General features: G+C 35.5%; 1 protein-coding gene across 3 annotated transcripts in view; it reads right to left on the bottom strand.

Moving 5' to 3' along the window:
- The window catches only part of LOC149179081 (protein CELLULOSE SYNTHASE INTERACTIVE 1-like), a 156,654-nt gene extending 140,621 nt beyond the window's left edge, over positions 1-16,033 (bottom strand). Inside the window, exon 1 of one of the 3 annotated variants that reach the window (XM_089420513.1) lies at positions 15,623-16,033. The gene's annotated coding sequence lies outside the window, so the exon portion shown is untranslated. Of the gene's footprint in view, positions 1-15,553 lie in introns of all 3 variants that reach the window. The other 2 variants (XM_089420512.1, XM_089420511.1) reach the window with 2 other exon arrangements.
- Positions 16,034-22,621: the final 6,588 nt, after the last annotated feature.

Genomic DNA, 22,621 nt, shown 5'->3' with positions numbered 1-22,621 from the left:
GCCACATTATGATGTCTTTACTTGCCCATGGTATTGGTGCCCATGGAACACTTGCCCCTGGTATTGGTACGATTTACATTCATAATAGGGTCTCGTACAAGGTGTTGGCAAAGATGACACCTGAGGATGCATTTATAGGAAAGAAGCCAGAAGTCGCTCATTTCAGGATTTTTGGCAGTATTCAAGATGAGAAGTGCACTAAGCTAGATTCGACTACAAAGAAGGGATATTTCGTTGGTTACAGCGAAACATCCAAGGCATACAGGATCTATATTGAATATTCTAAGAATGGGGAAGATCATCGTGAGACAGGATGTTAAGTTCCATGAAGAGAAAGCCTTCAAGAGATCTCGTGAGTTGCCAACAGTTGATCAAAGTCAGCAAGGAGAAGCTCCAAGCGTTGAACAGCAAGGGAAACGATTGATTTAATTAGATTGATATGTGGCTATGAGAACAAGGTGAATTTTATAAAGTCACATTATTATGTATTTACTTGCCCATGGTATCGGTGCCCATGGAATACTTGCTCCTAGTATTGGTACCCATGGTATTGGTATCCATGTAATACTTACCCATGGTATTGGGATAGCCAAAGATTAGATCATTCTTTAGGCATGTTGATGGATGACTTCTCTTATCTAATTTTGAGCCCTTGTGGCTAAGGAAGGGGTAAAACACTACGGATTTCTCATTGGAGCGTATTGATTGGCAAGATAGATTTGCCAGAATTTTGGGGTTTTAATTTTGTCAAGAGATTCCATTTTCTTTACAAAGCATATTACACGAGGAGATCTCCATATTTATACCCAGGGTTGAGCCATCGCTGAGAAGGAATCTTATTGCAGGGGTTTCAATTAATGACATTTTTTGGGAGCCCAAATTCCAACTACAATAAATAATTATTTTGGCATGGTCACTTGTTGGGAAACCGAGTTATATTGTGAATTAGTAGAGATTGTGTGCAATCTGGAAGGGGCCAAATAATTCAATGAGGAAACGTATATTCCCTGGGTCAAATTTGCAATGGGAGAACAGTGTTTAGTCTTGAGAGACCGATTTATAGAATGAAGAACGAATCATCCAAGGTACGACGTTCATGCCAACAAATTCTTTATTTCAGTGTCTTGATTGGTGGGCCAATTATGTAGATGGAGGGCTATATTGTCCCTTTTTATCGGCATTGGGAATGGAGAGCATTTGAGAAGCCTAGGCTACAAATTAAAATTAATTGTGGGCTACGAGGGAATTACTTAATTAAAAGTGACTAAGAAAAGAGGATAATAAAAGGTCACTTTATTTAATAAGGGAAAATTGACCCATGGTATTCGAACAACCCATTGTATTGACCATAGTATTCCAATAAGTCATCATAATAAAAGGAGAAGCAAGAGCTCATGGGGGGGCATTGTGTGGATGATTTCGCGAATTGGTTTTGTGGCTCTCTGCATTTTGTATGAGCATTTGTAACCCTGAGTATGGATCATATTCGAGGGTGAGACTATACTCCTTGGGGATTTCACTATTCTCTAGTTTCAATGGTGAAACATCCACCCTAGCTAATCTGAAGAGGGAATTGTTTCAGATTATCCATTGGCACTTAACAGAGGAAGGAAGATCCAATTGCAACAATTTCCATGAGTAACAGGGAAATATAATGGCAACGGCTCACATCACCATTAGCCAACCAGGTTTCCAGCAAATCAATTTCTACATTTAGAAGAGGCCATTACCAGCATGTAATTCTAATAAATTAATCAAATAAATGTGTGAATCTATTGTTGCTTATTTCTGCCTATGTTATGATGATTGACCTATTTCGTTAGTACAAATATTTATCAGTGGCAATTTTTCTGTGGAATTATCTGTGGAAATTGTTAATTTTTCTTAGGGTTGTATCATTTTTGCTTAAGATAATTACATTACATCATTTACACTTTGAAACATCATATCATTATAACTTCATTACATCATATGCAAGTAGAAAGAACAATATCATCAATAATGCAGCAGAACAATAAAAGTAACATCAGAAGAAAAGAATGCACATACAGAGACGCCAAGATTTGGTCGAAGACCAGGGCAAAACCCCACAAGGGGGAAAACCCAAAAATTCAATTCTTCTTCTTCTATTAAATATTCATCAATTGTTCAACTAAGATACAACGTACAATGAGATCATTAATCACATCAGGCCTCCAAGGGCCAACTCAAGTCAATTCACAATTTCATTTGTGAACTGAGTTGTTGCTATGTCACTGTAAGAAATGTATCCATGACATAGAGATAAGTGTCATAATCATCATCAACTTAGAAGAAAGATCTTTGTTCAATGTTACTACCATCAGATAAGAGTAAAGTCACTATCACCTATGTCATATATATTGTAGAAGAAAATTGTCAAATATACCATAGGAGATCTGAGCCATGGAAGATCATTGTCATGTTATTCATCTAGGGTTCTGCCATCATCGTCTTATTGGAGGGACTGTCATACTTTAAGGATCATTGTCTAACGTATCAGAGCTCAATGATAGATAGTTAATTGTTACATATGTCATTGAATCACTTCAGGGTTATCAATACAGGTATCAAATCATGTTGCCCAAATACCATAATACACGTTGCTCCATAGGAGTGAGTCTTCACAAATATAATGATGCCGCTGAAAAAGGATGTCAGAGAGTATAGGATTGCTACTGGAATGTGATAACTGAATCTTAGAAAAGAAAGCGATGCCACTAAGTCAAAAGATGTGATGTAATAAATTGTCTCATTGAAACGCAATGCTTAATTGTATGTCATGTCTAACTGTTAGAAGACCAATCATATGCGGGCGATATAAATACCACCATATAGCGAGCCATGTAGAAACAAAATCAGTCTTAGTAAAGTGTGAGTCAGAGAAGAAAGTCAGAGAGCCATCTTCAGAATATATGTATATATAGGAGCAAGAGCCACTAAATAGAGTAGCATGCTACAACAGAGATAGAGCAATTCCGATGATGCACATAGTTGCAAGCAAAACCATAAAAATAATGCCATACGTAGAACCGATGCCACAAGATATGCTATACATACCATATAAAGTGAATCATCATAAACAAGCTATAAAACAGGGACTACGACTACCATAATACATCCACAATAATGTTGCAATAGAAATGTGAGCCTTCCGGAAATATACAAACCATATAATATTGTAGAGAGAGCATAGAGTAATGAAAACAAACCATTGTACAGCGTAGACGGGCCATGGAACCACTTGGAAATGTGCGAGCAAGTCTTAGAAGAATTGTGCGTGACGTGTGCAAGAAATAAAAGCTAGATAATGCCAAATCTGATGTCACGGAAATTATTATGACATTTGAGCTTCCTATTCATCACATTTGATTAGTCGTGGTTCCAATTTATAGTAGATTTGGGATGTGCCTTTTTAATTATGGGAGTCGACATGAATTAGCCTTGGAGGGAAATATTCCAATTCAAACTTTAAACATATTTTCTTTAAATCATTCAAACCCAAATTAATATTTTTTTCCTTTGACAAATATAATATATTCTCCCTTTTTGACCAAAATAAATCCTCTTTTAAGAGCGAGATGGGATTTTCTTAGGGCTTAAGGTTTCTATAGGAATTCATCCCGAAGTTGCCCACATTTTAACACTCCCTCTCAGCTAGGGAGAACTTTCCATCTTATCACATAACTCAGTTCCTTTGATCATCAGTTAAACAATCTCAATCTAATAGAAGAAGAAGAAGAATCATCATAGGGAAGCATTTGGCTTCCATCATATATCCAATAATCAATACAGTCATCTGAAATAGAATCATCATCATCATCAAGTCATATCTCGTCCCAGCTCCTTTCCGCTCATTCGCAACTTTTGAACAATCTCAAATCTGAAGAAGAATGATATGATGTCATAGGGGAGCCTAGCTCAACCCACAACAACATCGGAGAGTTTAACTCAATCTAGAACAACTTCAGGGAGCCCAACTCAACCCAGAATATCTGCCAATGGGGAGTTAATGCTAAAACTTGGGAATCTCTGCCAGCGGGGAACCAAATGCTACAACATGAGAAGCTCATCATTGGGGAGCCAATGCTACCAACCAGAATCCACAGACAATAGGAGGGATGCCACTTACCTTATGAGGTAAGGATCGCACCTATCCCATTGCCTGGTGATAATAGGAGGGATACCACTTACCATAAATGGTAAGGATAACACCTATCCTATTATTTGTTGATCTTCCCAACATGACCCTAAAGAGTCAAGTGGTAGAACAACTGCATCTCTAGCTTGAGCAGGATGCCACTTACCATAAATGATAAGGATCGCACCTAACTCAAGCAGATAGCACCCATTGGTCAGATGGGTAGGAAAGGCAGATGCCAACTAAGGTATACTCTGTCAAATCCAGAGGTCCCTCAACCCTGGGAGTTCAAACAGGGGGGAAGAGTTATGCTCAGTGTTCTTGTTCAACCTAGACCCTTACCCAAGAGGGTCACATCCATCAATCCATGTTGCTTTTTGAAGATCAAAATCATATCAAAGTGCCCATATCTAGTACAGCTCTAATAGCTCACAGAGGAGTTCAACCATATTGCCTTATGCAATACTTTTGAGCAACAGTCCTCTGTTTTTCCTATTTATATAGGACATCAAATGTCAGAGAAAAATATATGACATAAAGAAAAAAAACCATAGTCATCTTTTCTCCCTCTCAAGCACGGAGGCAACAACCACAAGCCTAAGCTTGTCTCATATAGCAGCATCATCTCAATTCATGAGGATGTCTCTGTCCTGGCTATATACGATCAAACTTTGTCTAGCTTAGAGAGCATACAAGGGTCCATCTGACTGATTAGCAATAATAATCCATCAGTGCAATCCAACTTATATACGAGTGGTGGATCCTGATATTGCATGGGGTAAACCTGATACTACATGGGGTAAACCAGTCCTGTAAGCAAAGAATAGCTAGCTCATCAAATTAATAATCAAAGGCATACTTTCAATAATATTAGATGTTCATTATTTCATTCTACAATCATGGGACTTCTAATCATCCACTGTGAATAAATGGTAGGTGTTGGGATCTCATTAGGCGTTTCTCCCTCTGAATGGGAAGCTTCTTCAATCATCATCCATCAAGACATCAACCTGTGTTGCATATTACTGTCATGTATCAACAAAACTATCAGATCACGGAGTTAAACTATATTAGGTTCTCACATATATATATATATATATATATCACTGTCAGAACAAGTCATCACAGCTATTCAATTGTTTAACATTCATCAAGGGTTAATGTCATGTAAGAGTATCTTCATACTCCAAGGGTCATGATTACAACATCATTTCGTAGTGTAAAAAAAATCATCAGAGTCCTAACACCATCAAGTCAGTCACATTGCAAAAATTAACTATGTTGTTAATTCATCATGGCAGCTACAACTTATCAAAGTCTTATCAAAAATCAACCAAAAAGATGGTTAGTAGATACTGAATATCACATTATTACCATTGGAGTTACCATATTTATCACAAGCATTATCAACAGTATCAAATCAGTGTATATCGAAGTCATATTAACTATTACTATAAAGTGCACCATTATGTACCAAGAACTAAGGCTCAAGGGTGATATTCTTGTCATACCTCAGGGCTTAACTTGCCAACATAACAATTATACATACCTCGTAATATTCAGATACCTTTATAGCACATACACTTTGTCATCTTGTAACAAATTAGCATCAAGTTCCTTTCTTGCTCTAGCTTCCACTTTCCTGTACCAACTTTCTTCCTACACCTTTTAGTGTCCAAAGGATTCTTAAGAAGGAATTACTCACATCTTCATCAAGAAGTTAGAAGAATTCCAATACTCAAATATTCATGTAGGAACAACAATAAAATAAATGATAAACTTGCATAGGTCTAGAAGGGTACTTATCTTTAACAAGGGTTGAAGGAAGAGATAAGCTCCCTCTTGATTTTGTTACCAAGATTCTTTAGAAGAAATGCAATCATTTCCAAAATCTGTATTCCAGGTCCTTCCCCTCCTAATCATGAGGTACCACAGGTTATTAACCATATATCACAAATATCATCAAAGGAAGGGATGCTTCAACTACCAACAACCAAATCAAACATATTGTCTCCTGGAGTGAATCAAGGGGTACACTGAATCTACCACAGATACTTGTACAACTTTTCACTAATCATGCTAGGGTTTCAAAACTTCAAGTCTTAATCATATCCAGGCCATACTTCTTCCAAGGGTTTGTTCCAAACCCTGACATCACTAAACTCTAATTCCTCTAGCAAGGTTGACTAGGGTTTCCTTCAAACCCTAGCATTCTTTTAGGTCTCCAACATCTTTACTTCTTCATCATCGGTGTTTTCAAGGGGTGATCTCAATGACTTTTCTTCAACCCAACTTTGATACCATGTAAATTTTCCTTAAGGTTTTATTGTTCTTTGCTTAAGATAATTGCATTACATCATTTACACTTTGAAACATCATATCATTATAACTTCATTACATCATATGCAATTATGTAGAAAGAACAATATCATCAATAATGCAGTGGAACAATAAAAGGAACATCAAAAGAAAAGCATGCACAAATAAACACCACGATTTGGTCGAAGACCAAGGTAAAACCCCGCAAGGGGGAAAACCCAAAAAATCAATTCTTCTTCTTCTATTAGATATTCATCAATTGTTCAGCTAAGATACAAAGTACGATGAGATCATTAATCACATCAGGCCTCAGGCCAACCCAAGTCAGTTCACAATTTCATTTATGAACTGAGTTGTTGCTATATCACTGCAAGAAATGATATCCATGACATAGAGATAAGTGTCATCATCATCAAATTAGAAGTAAGATCTTGTTTCAATGTTACTACCATCAGATAAGAGTAAAGTCACTGCCACCTCTGTCATATATACTGTAGAAGAAAATTGTCAAATATATCATAGGAGATCAGAGCCATGGAAGATCACTGTCATGTTATTCATCTAGGCTTCTACCATCACTGTCTTATTGGAGGGATTGTCATACTTCAAGGATCATTGTTTAACGTATTAGAGCTCAATGATAGATAGGTCACTATTACATAAGTCACTGACTCACTTCAGGGTTATCGATACAGATATCAAATCATGCTACCCAAATAACATAATACATATTGCTCCACAGGAGTGAGTCTTCACAAATATAGAGATGCCACTGAAAAAGGATGTCATAGAGCATAGGATTGCTACTAGAGTGTAATAACCGAATCTTAGAAAAGAATGCAATGCCACTTAGTCAAAAGATACGATGTCATAAATTGTCTCATTGAAATGCAATGCTTAATTGTATGTAAAGTTTAACTGTTGACAAACCACTCATATGCGGGCCATATAAATACCACCATATAGCGAGACATGTAGAAACAAAATCAGTCTTAGTAAATTGCGAGCCAAAGAAGAAAGTCAGAGAGCCATCTTCATAATATTGATATATATAGGAGCGAGAGCCACTAAATAGAGTAGCGTGCTACAACAAAGATAGAGTGATTCCATGATGCACATAGCTGGAAGCGAAACCATAAAAATGATGGCATGCATAGAAGCGATGCCACAGGATATGCTATACGTAACATATAAAGTGAATCATCGTAAACAAACTATAAAACAAGGACTACGACTACCATAATGCATCCACAGTAATGCTACAATAGAAATGCGAGCCTTCTAGAAATATATACCACAAAATGCAAAAGATGGCCAAGACAATAAAATTTAACGTGTGGGCAAATGCCAAACATGAGCTCTACCCCCTACCATTATGGCCATCACCCTAGTTCCTAGGGCCCCTATGAGTGCCCCTTTCATCATCAAGGAACCCATGAATGTCCCAACCCCTAGTGAGCGATGAATTGCCCTACCTTAAAGGGGGTAATCATTGTTATATCTTACATATCATGCTCTCATCCCCATGAGCCTAGAGCAGTAAAATGAAGAAAAAACAATAAAAGGCAAATGAAGAAGGGTGGAAAAACAAAGGTAGGGGTAACTCATGTACCACGATTGCTCCCTCCTTACATTCATACACCCAAGGTGTGGGCCTCCATCATAGCTACCCTTGTACCATGGCATGTGGCTTGGAGCCTTCCCGATGTCCCCACTCAGTTCCATCATCATTTCACATGCCACCTGCCATTTGAAGGGTGTACCTTGGACCTGTCATTCCCTTAAAGGTTGAAACCACCTAGAAGGGTCCTTCATTAACCTCTCTTGCTAAGGGAGGCAACACTAGTGCATGCCTAAAGCCCCAAATTTGGAAGGGAAACCCCCCTATGAAGTGTCCAATTCTGCCCTTGATTTGCAAGCTTATTTACTCAATTGCACTAATGAATCATTGAATTGGAAGGTGCGGAGACACATTGGATCTTATATAGGATTGTAGGTGGGTTTTCATCTTGGACTTGGCCTCCCTATACAGGATCCAAGCCCTTCAAGAGGATCACAATGGTATTTGTAGGGTGAGCATTGAGAGCCATGGGCTTCCATCCATACAGAGCATTGATTGCCACACCATGGGCTCCTCAGCACCATTGTTTTCTTGCTTGTGCCCCAATTATTCAAAGATGATGATGCACTTGGACCATGTTACCCAATCGGCTACACATTGCACCCAACACTTGGCAATTGATCTAGGGCCCAAAGGAGGTTATGTCTTTCCTAGGGAGACATGGGAGGGCATGTGTCATCTTCTAGCCCTCATTGATGGAGCATCAACTTGATCTTGAGCCACTTGGTGAAACATGAGACCCATTTGGAGCACACACAAAAAGCCCAAATAGGGGTTTGGAGATGTTTTGCAGCATATGGAGGGCATCCCCCTCTTTATCATCATTTTTCAGGCTCTCTCTCTCATTCTTAGCACATGAGGCCTTAATGTTGCCCCTCTAGGACTCCACATCAGCCTTGCGTGGGCTTAGGAGAGCTAATTTGATTTACTTTTGAGCTATCATGGTTGGCTTGTAACCATGGGTGGGTTCCTTAGCATTTTAGGCGTGTAAATGGGCTTCATCTTTTGCAAATTGAACTCTTAGCACTTGTATAAATAGGAGAGAGCTACTCTCTCCCTAAGATCATCACTTGGATTTTCGATATCTCTCTTTGAGAATTTCAGACCTGCAATTTGAGGATGAATTTGGACGAGTTGGATGAATTTTGAAGATTGGTTAATTTTGCTATCTCTCTTGGAGCTTCTTTTTGGCATTGTGATGGAAGGATATATTCTTCGTTGTCTTGTAAGTCGTATTTAGTCTATATTTCTGATTTTGGTTAATGTCTAATGCATGGAAATGTTGTCTCATGGTTATTAATGTGCCCTAATTGATGAAATTTTGTTTAAACATTGAAACTATTGGGAAATTTGCATGAGTTACTCATGGATAATGAATGAATGAATGTTCTTAGAGGCATTGTTACATTTTGCATCCTTGAAACTCCATCAACAAGTGTCATCGAAGTACAAATATCTAAAAGTGTTGTGTAGCTGCTTCATTTAGTGTAGCGAAGCTACTTCTAGGTCTCCTTGAAGAGCAAGTTGCCATATCAAGGTTATCTTTGACTCCAATTCTCCCAATTGCTAGGCATTGGTCTTAAATCCTTGGTGATCACTCTTAACTTGATAAATCATCTTTCTTTTCACAACTTTTTCACTTCTTTTCCTCGTCCCTTTAAGGATAAGGAGGCCTCTCTAGGGCTTGGTGCGAAATCTATTAGAGAAAGGCATTTTGAATTTCACTTGGATAGAACTCTTCCTTAGTGTCTCCTCTAGTGATCCTCAAGTTTTGGTGGATTTCCTACAGCGGAATCTCCAGAAATTTGATGCCTTAGCCATCACACCAAGAGGGAACCCTAGAAGCTAATCCTTCAACTTGGGGATTTCACTTAAGGCATTTGCTTTAGTACTCGTTGGAGTAAATCATTAATTGCCTTTTCTCTTGTCTACCTTGACCTTGGATGAACCCATTTCTCACTAAATATCTAAACCCAAGGTCTCGTGTAGCCTCCTCTCACTAAATATTTGAAGCCCAAGTCTCGTGTAGCCTCCCTTTCAAGGGATTTTTCGTGGAAAGCCTTACTAGCTTCTCCCAAAGCTCACACTATTGTTGAACCTTTCCATTGAATGAACCACCTTGCCTCACTCCAAACCAGTCATAGACATATATATCATAAGTGAAGAATATTGGGACTCCTCCCGTCGATGAAAATCCAAGAAGAGAAGGGGACTCAGGTTGTGGTGACAGTGGGCCTCTATCCCAAGTGTTGTTGGCCCTCTAGCTTATGCCTCTTTACAAGGCCTGCTAGTTTGTACAACAACAGTCCCTTGATCTAGTTTTTGCCTTGTAGATTACCCCTCGCAAGACCTACTAGATTTTGAGGCAACAAGGTCGATTTTTGTGGATTGATCGGTGTTGGGGGTTGAGTATAGTTACATTTTGAAAGGGTCGAGTTCATCTTTGTGGCAGCTAAGTAGAGTTGAAGCTCCAAGTATTTATCTTAACATAATTTAACGAAGGGTTTGCACAAAGTTTGGAGGAATGTATCTGTTGTACACGACAGCAATTTCCTTTAAATGCCTACAACCCAAAACTTGCCACTTGCCAAGTTATTAATCAAATAGGGGCCAAGGCTCTAATCATAGTGCAATCATTGAAAGGGTCATGAGTACTACTCCGGGCTACTATTATCTATACCAGCACTGAACTTGCATCAAATTATGAGAGTGCTACAACAGTGACAATTTCCCATCAATTTCCTATAGCCACGCTGCCAAGTTCCAAACTAGTGATGTTGCTATCATATGAATAAGTTTTTACTCCTATATGTTTTTTTACTAGTGATGTTGATATATTAATTGCGTGATGATTGAGATAATGATTATATGCCCTCAACCACAAGATTACTTGTAAGATTCATGCATAGAAATTGTTTGTAAAAATACTCCAACAAGCAGTTAAGGTGTTGTACAAAGCAGATTGGCAAACTTAGGAATATCTTAATGGCTGATTGGTAAAATCCTAGTAAGGGACATTACCAAAAGCCATGACTCATCAGATCCTTTTCAACAATTAGGTGGCACTCTTTTTCTGCGATAGTTAGACATTGGACTCACGACAATTGTTCTTGTTCTGAAGCATACTCCACCCATCTATTGATTTATTTTAGTGTTGGAGTGACTTTAAAAGAAATTCTGCGGTAGTAAGTGTTGAAATTTGGTAGCTCGAAAGGTATTTCCAGCTGGAAAAGCCCTTGGGGCTTTCTGGTTTGATTCATGGGCTTTGCACCCAAGGTGTGGGTGTTTGTTGGGGTTTTGCACGCAAGGAAAAGCATTTAATATTTTTTATATTGGGCTGAGATGAGTCAGCTTAAGAAATTGAAAGTTGGCTCAAGTATATGAATGACAGTTCAAGAGTCGCACCCCTTCACATGGCCTTGCAAAAACTATAAATACACCACTGTGTTGGACAAATTTGGGAGCAGATTCAGGGTTCTGATTCTAAGGAGACTCGAGGTCTACTTCAGAGTGTGGCAAGGCGTGCCTGTAATATTGCTAATGGAAATATACAACGATAAACAAAGCAAACAAAAAGAAAAATACTCAAGCATCAGAACACCATTTTAAAGCCAAAAACTGCACTGTTGAGCCATTTTATTATAATATGAATAGGGTACAATGAGGTGCTAGAAAGAGTGCACCTGGGCTTGCTCAAGGCAAGCTAGCTAAGCCCAAATGAATAATAAGAAGTCCCCCTCAAATATGTTGCTGCTCTATCTCCTAGCTCTGCGCTAAACTGCCCAGAAATAAGTTGTTGGGTGTGAAGATCTGTTGCTAGGACCTCCTCCAGTACTCGAAAAATTCCAGGAAATTAACCCCGGTCTCTCCACCAATAACTCACAAAAATCCATTAAGGAATTGGCCAAATGTTGACCTCGGAATTTCGGCCCAAATTTCCCTAGCTCCTCTAGCTGCTGCCTGGATTGGGACCCCTGTTTGACCCCTCAAATCTGCCTAGAAAATTTTGCCAAATTATTTCTAAGGTCCTTGTCAAAAACCCAAAAAGGGTTTGTCCTAGTTTTGACGCTCCAAAATTGACCCCAAACGCTTGGCCCTCCTCCACAAGCAAAAGATGTAGCCTGTAGCAGACTTTGCATTTGTTGCTCCACCAAAATGCTAGAAAAGCCCCCACAACACTTCCCCAGACTCCACCTCAAGTTTTAGGCCCAAACTCCCTTCACTCCTCAACTCCCAAGTGTGTCTCCTCCAAGCACTACGCAGTCCCTGCGTTGCTGCTAGTGTCTCCTCCACACAAACTCGCACTCCCACTGCTGGAACAATCGAAAAAGGATGGAACTCCCTCCTTGGGCTGGCACTCGAAGTCCACTGAAGCAAGGGTTGAGATCTCCGCTCGGAGACACTCGTGTGCTAAACAACACTTGCAGACTTGGCTTCCACTCAAGCATGCTATGTCAAAGACAAGTTTCTGAATAGATGAATAGATGCCCAAAATGAGCGCCTTTTGCTTTATTTATAATCCATGGCTCCTTCTCTCCTAGTGGTCCCCACTCTCTCTCTCTCTCCCCTAATTCGCACTCTCTTCCCTTTCCTCTCTCTTCCAAGAGTGTGAGTTCCCTCCTTGGGTCGAATTTCTCTTTCTTGTGGTCCCCACTTTCCACTAGGGCCGCAATATTCTCTTTTCCTCCTAAGTCCCGGTGCCGGAATTGCGTCCTCTTCCCAAACTCATCTCTAATGCTGAAAAACAAAATTGGGGATATTACAGTGACACTAAGGAGAAGAAAGAAGTTATGTGGAGGCTGCAGCTTGAAGGGATCTAAGCCACAGCTTAGAGGAAGCCTAGGAATAGGCCGCAGGCAGATTGAAGTGAGACCGCAGGCCTAAACAGACCAGTCGCAACCTGTTTGAAGAGCTGGAAGGGCCACAGGTTATATAGGAGGGGTTGCGAGCCCAAGAGATGGGCAGTCTGCAGGAAGGTCGCAGGCCTGGCTGAGAAGGCCACAGGCCTGGTCAAGCATCCACAGCCCAGAACTAGCTGAACAAGGACATAATAGGCTGGCCGAGGGAAGACAGGAGGCTGAACAGAGGCTGGAACAGCTGGCAGCAAGGGCTAAAAGGTCAGAAAAGGAGTTGCTGAGCTAGGCGAGGAGCTGGTGAGCTGTACAAGGGTTTGTTGTAGGGTTTGAAGAGCTACAGCAGCAAGGTCTTGACATTTGCCTGGTATGTAAATTATTGTTTTTGTTTTAATGGGCAAAGGACTGCCACAATATTTGTTTGGGCGGAAAAGGAATTGGTCTTGGCCCTAGGTAATTTAGTTGAAAGAAAGACATTGTAAATTGGGCATTAAACTCTTGTTTACTATCATTGATCTGATTGCTGTTATATTTCCTCCGTGCAAGTTGTTTTGAAGTTAGGCACTGCTAGTGTGTGTATGCTTCTAGTTAAGACATAGACCAGACCTGAGGTGTGTGGATTTCTAACAGTAAGCCCTGGTAGAGGCGCACATAGAATGTGCCAATTTGGTACAAAGCCCTTTAATTTTATACTCTTTTCAGTTTTTTTCCCAGTGACAGGCATCCTTGAAAGCCTAAAGGAGAAATGCCACTACTACAAGGGTAATGCAAGAAAAAAGAGTTCTCTTTTATGGCATGTGCAAAGGAGGTAATTGAATGATGAATATTGATTACAGTTTCTGATAATCAGGAGGAACAGTTTTAACAAGTCCTAGCATGTATTCCTTCTTTCCATACACAAAAATATTTTTCAGCACTGCATTGAAAATTTTGAACAGGATAATGAAAGACAATGAATAAAAAAATTATACTCTAGAATAACTGCACTTTCTAATAACATGATAATTGAAACCTGAATTACCTGGTTCTTGTTCATGCTTGAATCAGCACCAATAAATTTGGAAAGCATTCGCCAATGCAAATAAATATTATAGGGTTTTCCATTTAAGTGCAAAAGCGAATTAAGCAAATTTTGTCATAACTTCGTCTTTTCAAACAAAAAACAGATAGACATATTATTTTATAACTTCAAATTTGAGCAAAAATGTCAAATTGTATGTCAAGAGGAGTTTAAATGGTGTTTTTGCAAATTTTATTTAAAGATTTGCCTCACAGGTTCAATTTGATTTAAGTCATGGTGATTGAATTTACATAATCTGGTAAATTTAACCACCAGTGCTTGAGATTCACGATCTGTGAATATTTTGGAAAAAAGATCAACAAATGCAGCAACTAGCATCATACCAGCCAAAAATCGCAGGTCATTTTCCATTTTAACAGTCAAATCAATGTATTCAGCATCTTTTCTGAGGAAAGAATCAAGTTTGGTCAGCCCGAAGGCTATCAAGGGCACTAAAATCTGTTAAACTTCCCTCGTGGAGCACCCCACTTCTTCCGCGGAATTTCCAAAAGGAAGGTGGATACTGCCAGCCACGGGAGCAGCAGGTGACCCGGGGGGACTACGACAGATTTGAACCTGTGACCTCTTGGCAACACACCTTCAAACAGTCACTTCCAACAGATGGAGCTAACCCACTGAGCTAATGTATTCAACATCTATATGTGATAGACTGTAATATTGCAGAGCATTGCAAGTACATGATTTTCCTATGTGCACCACTCATCTCTAAAAGCTGTAATATGGGGCGCCAAGGGTGGATTTTCTCAGTCTAACTACCACTATTAGCATGAGTTGAATAACTCATCTGGTAGTGACAAGGGATGGGGACTAAGTCGCTGTGAAAAGATGACTTATAAGTTACGGATTTCAGTGACAGCGAGGTGCACGATAGACTGAAAATTTATCAAATGACTGAAATCTTCTCTTCCATTAAAGATGTAAATGCGCAATTTAGTGGAATTAGCTCAATGAGATAGGTTAAATCAATGAACTCGATAACAATACGGATGGACAATTTACCGCAACTTTCACTCTGAGAGTTCGGCTAAATCCCTGAACTCCAATAAAATGGTTATATAAAATTTTATCAAAGCTTTCTAGATGACTTAGTTAAATCCGTAAACTCCAGTAACGATACGAAATCCAGATTAACCATTTGCTAGAATTTCGTCAACAACTTAGGGTGAAATCCCCGATCTTTGATGCATTAAGAAACTGATATTGACGACTTCAAAATTCAGCTAAATCCCTGAACTGGATTACAAATGTAGGTGCAACTTATTCAATTTTCAATCAACTTAGGATAAGCAGCTTTGGTAAACAACGAGCATAGATTCGAAAATACAATGCACTTCGCCCAAATTTACTGGGATAATCAGAACAACAACCCTACATTGGTTCCACTGCCTATCTTGAACTAAATTAGACAAATGTAACACAAAATTCTTCTAAATTAAGTTTCTTTATGAATCTAGGAACACCATTATCAATGATATCTGAATATAATGGCAGTGATGTATTCTCAGTGATTGTTAACTTACACTGAATTTCGGAAACCGGCGATTAGGAAATGCAGGGAAATGCGACAACAACAATCAATTTAACCCTACCGTTGATTCGGCAATTCAGCTCCGGATCCCCCGAGCTTATATCAGTGAAATGGTTGCGAAGTTTTGAAGAGATCAAGGCCGTTGCGAAGATCGAACCAGAGACCTCTGCAAGCGAGCGAGCATCCTGCACTTCCTCTTCCGCTCTTCCAGTGTGTAAAATATCAGGAATGGATTTTGACTAGATACCTCGTTTGTTGGTTGCATCCAACGGTGCAGAACATGATCCGGAAGGAGAGGGCCACCTCCTCCGTCCGATAGGCCAAAATAGCAGAGAATTAAAGCCAAACAAAAGAACTGACGGATAGCTCAAGTAAAGAGCAGACAACGAAGACACATCAGAGAGTACAGTGTTAAAATATTATTTTAAATAAGGACAAAAGCTGACTCGCTGGAGGAAACAAGAGTCTAAACATCTACCGAATCAGGAAAATCCAATTTCATTGGGAGACAAAAGATGTGTGACAGTTTAACCAAATGATCAGAAGCTCCGTGTATTTAAACTAAAACTTAGTCGTCAATAATTTGGCTCTTTTTCAATCTTAGTAAAAATTTGAGTTAAAATATCTATATATTGACATCCATCCAAATAAATGTTATTGATATTACACATGGATTTAGAATTTTAATGCTCTGAACAATTCAAATTATATCACTGTATTTTTTTTTCACCACTGTCACGATTCAAAAACGTTGTGTTAATTTAGATAGGCGTACGTCAATGGTCAATAAGAAAGGTTGTTTCTTTCTCTACTCTGATTCAACTTTTATTTTATAAGTTTAAATTTTCAAAAATGAAATATAATAAAATAAATTAATATATTAATTTGATTTTTTTAAATCAAAATTTTTGTCTTTTAGTATTTTAGCATGTTATTATTATAAAGGTTGGTTTGATTCCACTTTTATTTTATTTTATAAGTTTAAATTATCAAAAAGAAAATATAATAAAATAAATTAATATATTAATTTGATTTTTTTTAATCAAAATTTATTGTCTTTTACCATGTTATTATTATAAAGGTCGGTAGGTGAGTTGTTTTTAGTTAGACCTCAAGTCATTTGAAAATATGGTTGTATGATAAGCATAAAGTCATAACCAATATTTAATAGACTGATTTTATAAAATGACAAGATTATATTATAATGTTGATGGGTTATTTTAAATTAAATATGTTTTTTTTTTTTTTTTTTTGTTATATGATGTTTAGAATTAATATTTTTATTATTAGTAATAAATGGTAATGATTAAATTATTATTTTAAAGGTGTAAAAATATGTTGTGATAAAAGTTATATATATTTTAAATTTATGTTTATTATATTGTAGAAAATTTCGGTTTGATGTTTGTCCTATGTTTTTTTATTGAGTAGGTGTAATATATTTTGTGTTATAATTTTGTTTAAATAGTAAATGATATATACTATATTACATGAAAAAAAATCTTTCTTGAGGTGTGAAATGAAGAGTGGGTTATGGAAAGAAAAGTTTGGGAGAATATGATGTGTTATACTAAAGAGATCTTTAGTGTGACGTGATATATTACTTAAAAAATATTAGAAAATATTGTTATAGTTATTTGACGTATCACAACGATTTTATATGTGACAAGCTACAAAAGAGAAAACTTTGTTATCTAAAAAAGATTTTTTGATTCTATGAAATGTTAAGGAAAGAATTTTTGAGAATTGTGAAGTATAACAACAAAAAGACCTTTGTTGTGATGGGGTGTTTGGTTGGGGGAGAACTTTGAATGTGAAATAGTTTAAGGAATTGTTTTTTTAAGATGTGATGAAGGAAAAATTGAGTGTGAGGAAAAAGAAAAAAAAAATATCTTTATAATGGTGAATAAAAAATTTCATTACACAAAAAAAATAATGGTTATGCAATTTATTGCATGAAAATAAACTTTCCATTATTGAGTCTATACACTAAGATTCTCCGTCAATTATTGAGTCCATAGACTAAGATGAGTTTTTTAAGATAAATATTAATATGACTAGTTCCTTTTAGGAAGATTGAGAGTGGAGTTTTAGATGGATAATTCTTACAAGATGTCTAGGTGTAATAGGAAGAAACTTGTCAACATTTTTATATATCAGTTTAAAATGTTGAATTTATAAGATTTAAAGGATTTGTAAACATTTACATGACGTTAGATTTAAGACTTTTTGATCTATAATGAAAATAAATGTCTTTAGTGGATTTGGTCTACGTTTCGAACCAACTATTGTGGTTCATCCTCATAACAAGGTGAAAAATCAATCAATCCTCAAGAATAAATAGTATGGATGTATCATATTATATTAAAGAAGAATTTATATAAATGATTCCTACAAACTAATTTACATTATAAGTGGATTTATTATCTCGAAAGAGGAGATGTCTAGGTGTAGTGTGAAAAAACATGTCAACATTTTTATATGTCAGTTTAATATGTTGAATTTATATTAATAAGTTGAATTTATAAGACTTAAGGGATTTGTAAATATGTACATGTCATTAGATTTAAGACTTTTGTGATCCATAATGTAAATAAGTGTCTTTCGGATTAATCACATCTTTAGGATTTGGTTGACATTTCGAACCAACTAATATGGTTCATCCTGAGGACAAGGTGAAAAAATAAATCAATCTTCAAGAATAAATAGTATGGATGTATCATACTATATTCAAAAAGAAACAATATAAATGATTCCTAACACCTACTTTGTAACTAAATTTATGATATTTATGATTCCTAACAACTACTTTGTAACTAAATTTATAATATTTTAATTAACTAACTGTCATTTTTAACTAATCACCCACCGCTAGTTTTCAACGGCTATCTTCGGGCAATGAACCATCCATACTATTTATTCATAAAGCCTGATTGATTTGTTCACCTTGTCTTGAGGATGAATCACATTAGTTGGTTCGAAACGTATGTGATTAATCCTAAAGACATTTATTTACATTTACATGTCAGTTAAAATTAATATAGAACCCAATATGGGGGAGATATTGTAGTGTCCGTAAAAAATTAAAAGTAATAAAAATAATAAAATTCAATTTGGTATATTGTAATTTTGTTTTTATTAATAAATTTACAAATAGCTTTTTGGATAAAAGAAAATCATAATATACTTATGATATTAAAATATATAACATATGTGTAGCATCTATAAGTTAACATCCATTTTACCTTGTAAAATAAAATAATGATTAACCATATTTAGATTTAATTAATAAGTGCATAAAAATTTTAATACTTACAATTTATCAATATTGTTAACTATGGATATTCACTTCCACTTTACCATAGATATTATTTTGTAAATAGACTTTGTTACAATACCATGGGCCAATACCATATATCATCAATACAAGACTCACAAAAACTATCTCTCGTTTCACAATCAAAATATTTTATTTGAATTTAATTTTATAACATTTTTGTTTAAACCTAAAAAACTTGTAATTACTTTTGAGATATATCTACACCCTCTATCACATTAAAATATATAAGATATAAATAGTAGCTATAAATTAAGATTCTTTTTATCATATAAATTAAAATAATATTTTTCTAAATATATTTAAATTTCATTAATAAGCACGTAAAAACTTAATACTTACAATATAACATGATTTTTAACCATGGATATTCACCCTCACTTTACCATGGATATTATTAACAATACCATACCATGGGCCAATACCATGGCTCATCAATACCACATGCCCAAAAGCCATCTCTTATTTCACAATCAAAATAATACTTACAATGTAACAAGATTTTTAACCATGGATATTCACCCACACTTTACCATGGATATTATTAATCATGCCATACCATGGACCAATACCATGGCTCATCAATACCACATCCCCAAAAACCATCCTTTATTTCACAATCAAAATAATACTTACAATATAAAAAGATTTTTAACCATGGATATTCACACCCACTTTACCATGGATATTATTAACCGTACCATGGGTCAATACCATAGTTCATCAATACCACATGCCCAAAAAAATCTCTCATTTCCCAATATGGAAGAGATGTTGTAATGTTTTGTTATGTTATGTTATGTTATGTTATGTTATCTAAACATTTTGACTCGGTCAAATTATATAAAAATGAAAATAAATATAACAAAATAAAATTATTAATTAAAACATTTTGACTCAGTGAAATTATATAAAATAAAAATTAAACAAAAATAAATAAAATTAATAATTAAGCCCGCCTAGAACAATATTAACTATAGAGCGAGAGGGATCAAATCTCTCTAAGTGTGAACCTTCTTCAAGTTTTACACTCAAAAAAGAGGTTTACACCTCGAGATATTTGATCTCTCTTAACCCTTGATAGATTAGAGTTAAAATAGATCTAGGTTGGTTTAGACACAAACAACCATTGAATCTGTGAATTACATAGCAAACCTTATCATAATTTCATAATTAGGATAAAATAATGAAATTATTTCAAATAAACACTTATTATATTTAAAGTGTATTGCTATATTTTAATAAATTATTCAATTAATATATTATTATATTTTAATAAATTATTAAATTGAAGTATTATTATATTTTAATCAATTATTTAACATATTTGTTTATGTCGTGAATCATAACTATTATTATACTTGCTTGATTTTAGACTTTTTTGATCCATGAGTTGTTGGTCTACCTTTCCAACCATCTAATGTGGTTCATTCTCACGACAAAGGTGAAAAAATAAGTCAATCAGAATGTTTAAATAGCAAGGATGCATCTGGTTCCAGAGTTAGCCCTTATGAAATAGTTGTTAGGAATTAGCCATTAAAAACTAGTTGAATAAATTTATTATTATTTTGTTATGTTGTATTTTAAGTATTGGGGGTTTTAGCTTAGATATCATTTTGGGATTCAACTGTGCTAAGTAAGTGCTCTAGTTATCTATGCCTATATAGTATATACTCTTGCCTTTGCTCTTGGAACAGGAAGGGGTGTTACGGACTCTATAAATGGACGGGGTGTCGTGGGCTTAGATGCCTCCTCCGCCTTTGCTTCTCCCGTAGCTTTTGTCTCTGCTACTTATGGGTATGGATCATTCATCTATTTCTCATGATTTTTAAATAGTCCACCCGTGTGAGCATCACCCGATGCCTATTAGGAATTAGTCGTTATGAAATAGCTGTTAGGAATTAGCCATTAAAAATTAGTTGAATAAATTTATTATTATTTTGTTATGTTTTATTTTAAGTATTGGGGGTTTTCGCTTAGATATCATTATCCCAAAATGATATCTAATGTTTTACTTTATTTTATTAATATTTTTAATTAAAATAATAATGAATTCAAATTAAATAGATTAATTTAATAATAATATAAGAAGAATTGAATATTTGTAAATATATAATTAAAAATAAGTTTATATATATATATATATATATATATATATATAACAATTAGATTTGAATATTATTATATTAAAATATTGTATAATATTTTAATAGGGAAGTCAAAAAAGATATATATTGCAATATAAAAGTAAAAATAATCCATTATTTATCATTTATATAGTAATTATAAATAAACAATAAAAACAATTTACAAAGAGAGAGGAGGATCCAATTTCTACTTAACTTCCAACCAGCCCCCACTTTTTATTATTATAAGCATACATGGTATTAAGCATTCAACTTTGTCTTTGATTATATATAGACCAAAAATTTATGTCCCTTTAATTGGTTGAGGTCTTATTATGAGTGTTGTTAGGTAACTTCCATTTTCTTATTAGTTACTAATTTTTTTTGCTTTTCCTATTTTATTTTATTTTATTTTATTTTTTTCAATTTTCATGAATTATATTTTTTTCTTCAATAAAACTTCTTTCTATTGATATATAGTTACTAATTTTTAGGATCTTGTGAGCATTTTTTGGAATTTGTTTTATTTACTCATAGTTTTTATTATTTGTGCCTCCAAGTTATATCAAGAATTCAAGAAAATGATCTTATTTTAGATTCAAGAATTAAAGAAATTGATCTTCTTGAATTCAAGAATTCAAGAAGTTTCTCTTTTTTTTCTTTTGTGTGTATGTGATTAATGTCTCTATGCATATGTTATAGCAAGTCAAAGGATTTGAAACTCCAACAGATTAGCGATAAATCCAATGCAATGCACTAGAGCTCTTCATTTCATTTTAAGGGGATTCAAATTCTACAGCGCAAAGGTTTAGGTATGAGATCCAAACTAATTGTACCAGTGCACAACGAGGGTATTACCAAGATCCAGGATACCACTTTGAAGTTCCATATTCCGAGAGATTGTTTGGCATTTATTAAGTGTTTGTCTTCAATTTCTTATCTATTTCAATTGGTTTGTTAAAGTTGTTTTACCTTGTTTCCTCAAACCAAACACAGAAGATTTCTTTAAGTTTCCAAGCAAAAAATTAATGTGAGAATTTTGTTAAAGTAGTTTAATCTATTTTTTTGAGACATGTTTTCGGCCATAATCACACTTTCGAACCAACAAGTGTGGTTAAAATCCAATCAATTTAATACTAAATCACAAATCATAGACAAATGTCTATTATTTGGAAATTATTTGAAAATAGCAACTAATTGTACCAGTGGAAACCACTTTGAAGTTCCATATTCCGAGAGATTGTTTGGCATTTATTGAGTGTTTGTCTTCAATTTCTCATCTATTTCAATTGGTTTGTTAAAGTTGTTTTACCTTGTTTCCTCAAACCAAACACAGAAGATTAATCTAAGTGTCCAAGCAAAAAATTAATGTGCGAATTTTGTTAAAGTGGTTTTATGTAATGACTCTACCTTAATTAATTATTGGAATTTACATAGCTCATAAAAAAAGATTTATATAACTATATAACTCCTCCACAATATTGTATACCTATATACAAGCAGCTCTAGATTTGTTATAACTCCAATGTACTAGCGTTATTATAGGCATTTAATATCAAAGGTTTGGTTTTATGCTTGGCGATCCACGCGGCTAGCA

The sequence above is a fragment of the Pinus tabuliformis genome, chromosome 4_1 (genome assembly GCF_031772625.1).
Source record: "Pinus tabuliformis cultivar Carrire ecotype Pingquan chromosome 4_1, CPIR1, whole genome shotgun sequence".
Classification (NCBI taxonomy): domain Eukaryota; kingdom Viridiplantae; phylum Streptophyta; class Pinopsida; order Pinales; family Pinaceae; genus Pinus; species Pinus tabuliformis.
Note: the sequence above shows the minus strand (reverse complement) of the source record. Positions and strands in the feature narration are given on the sequence as shown.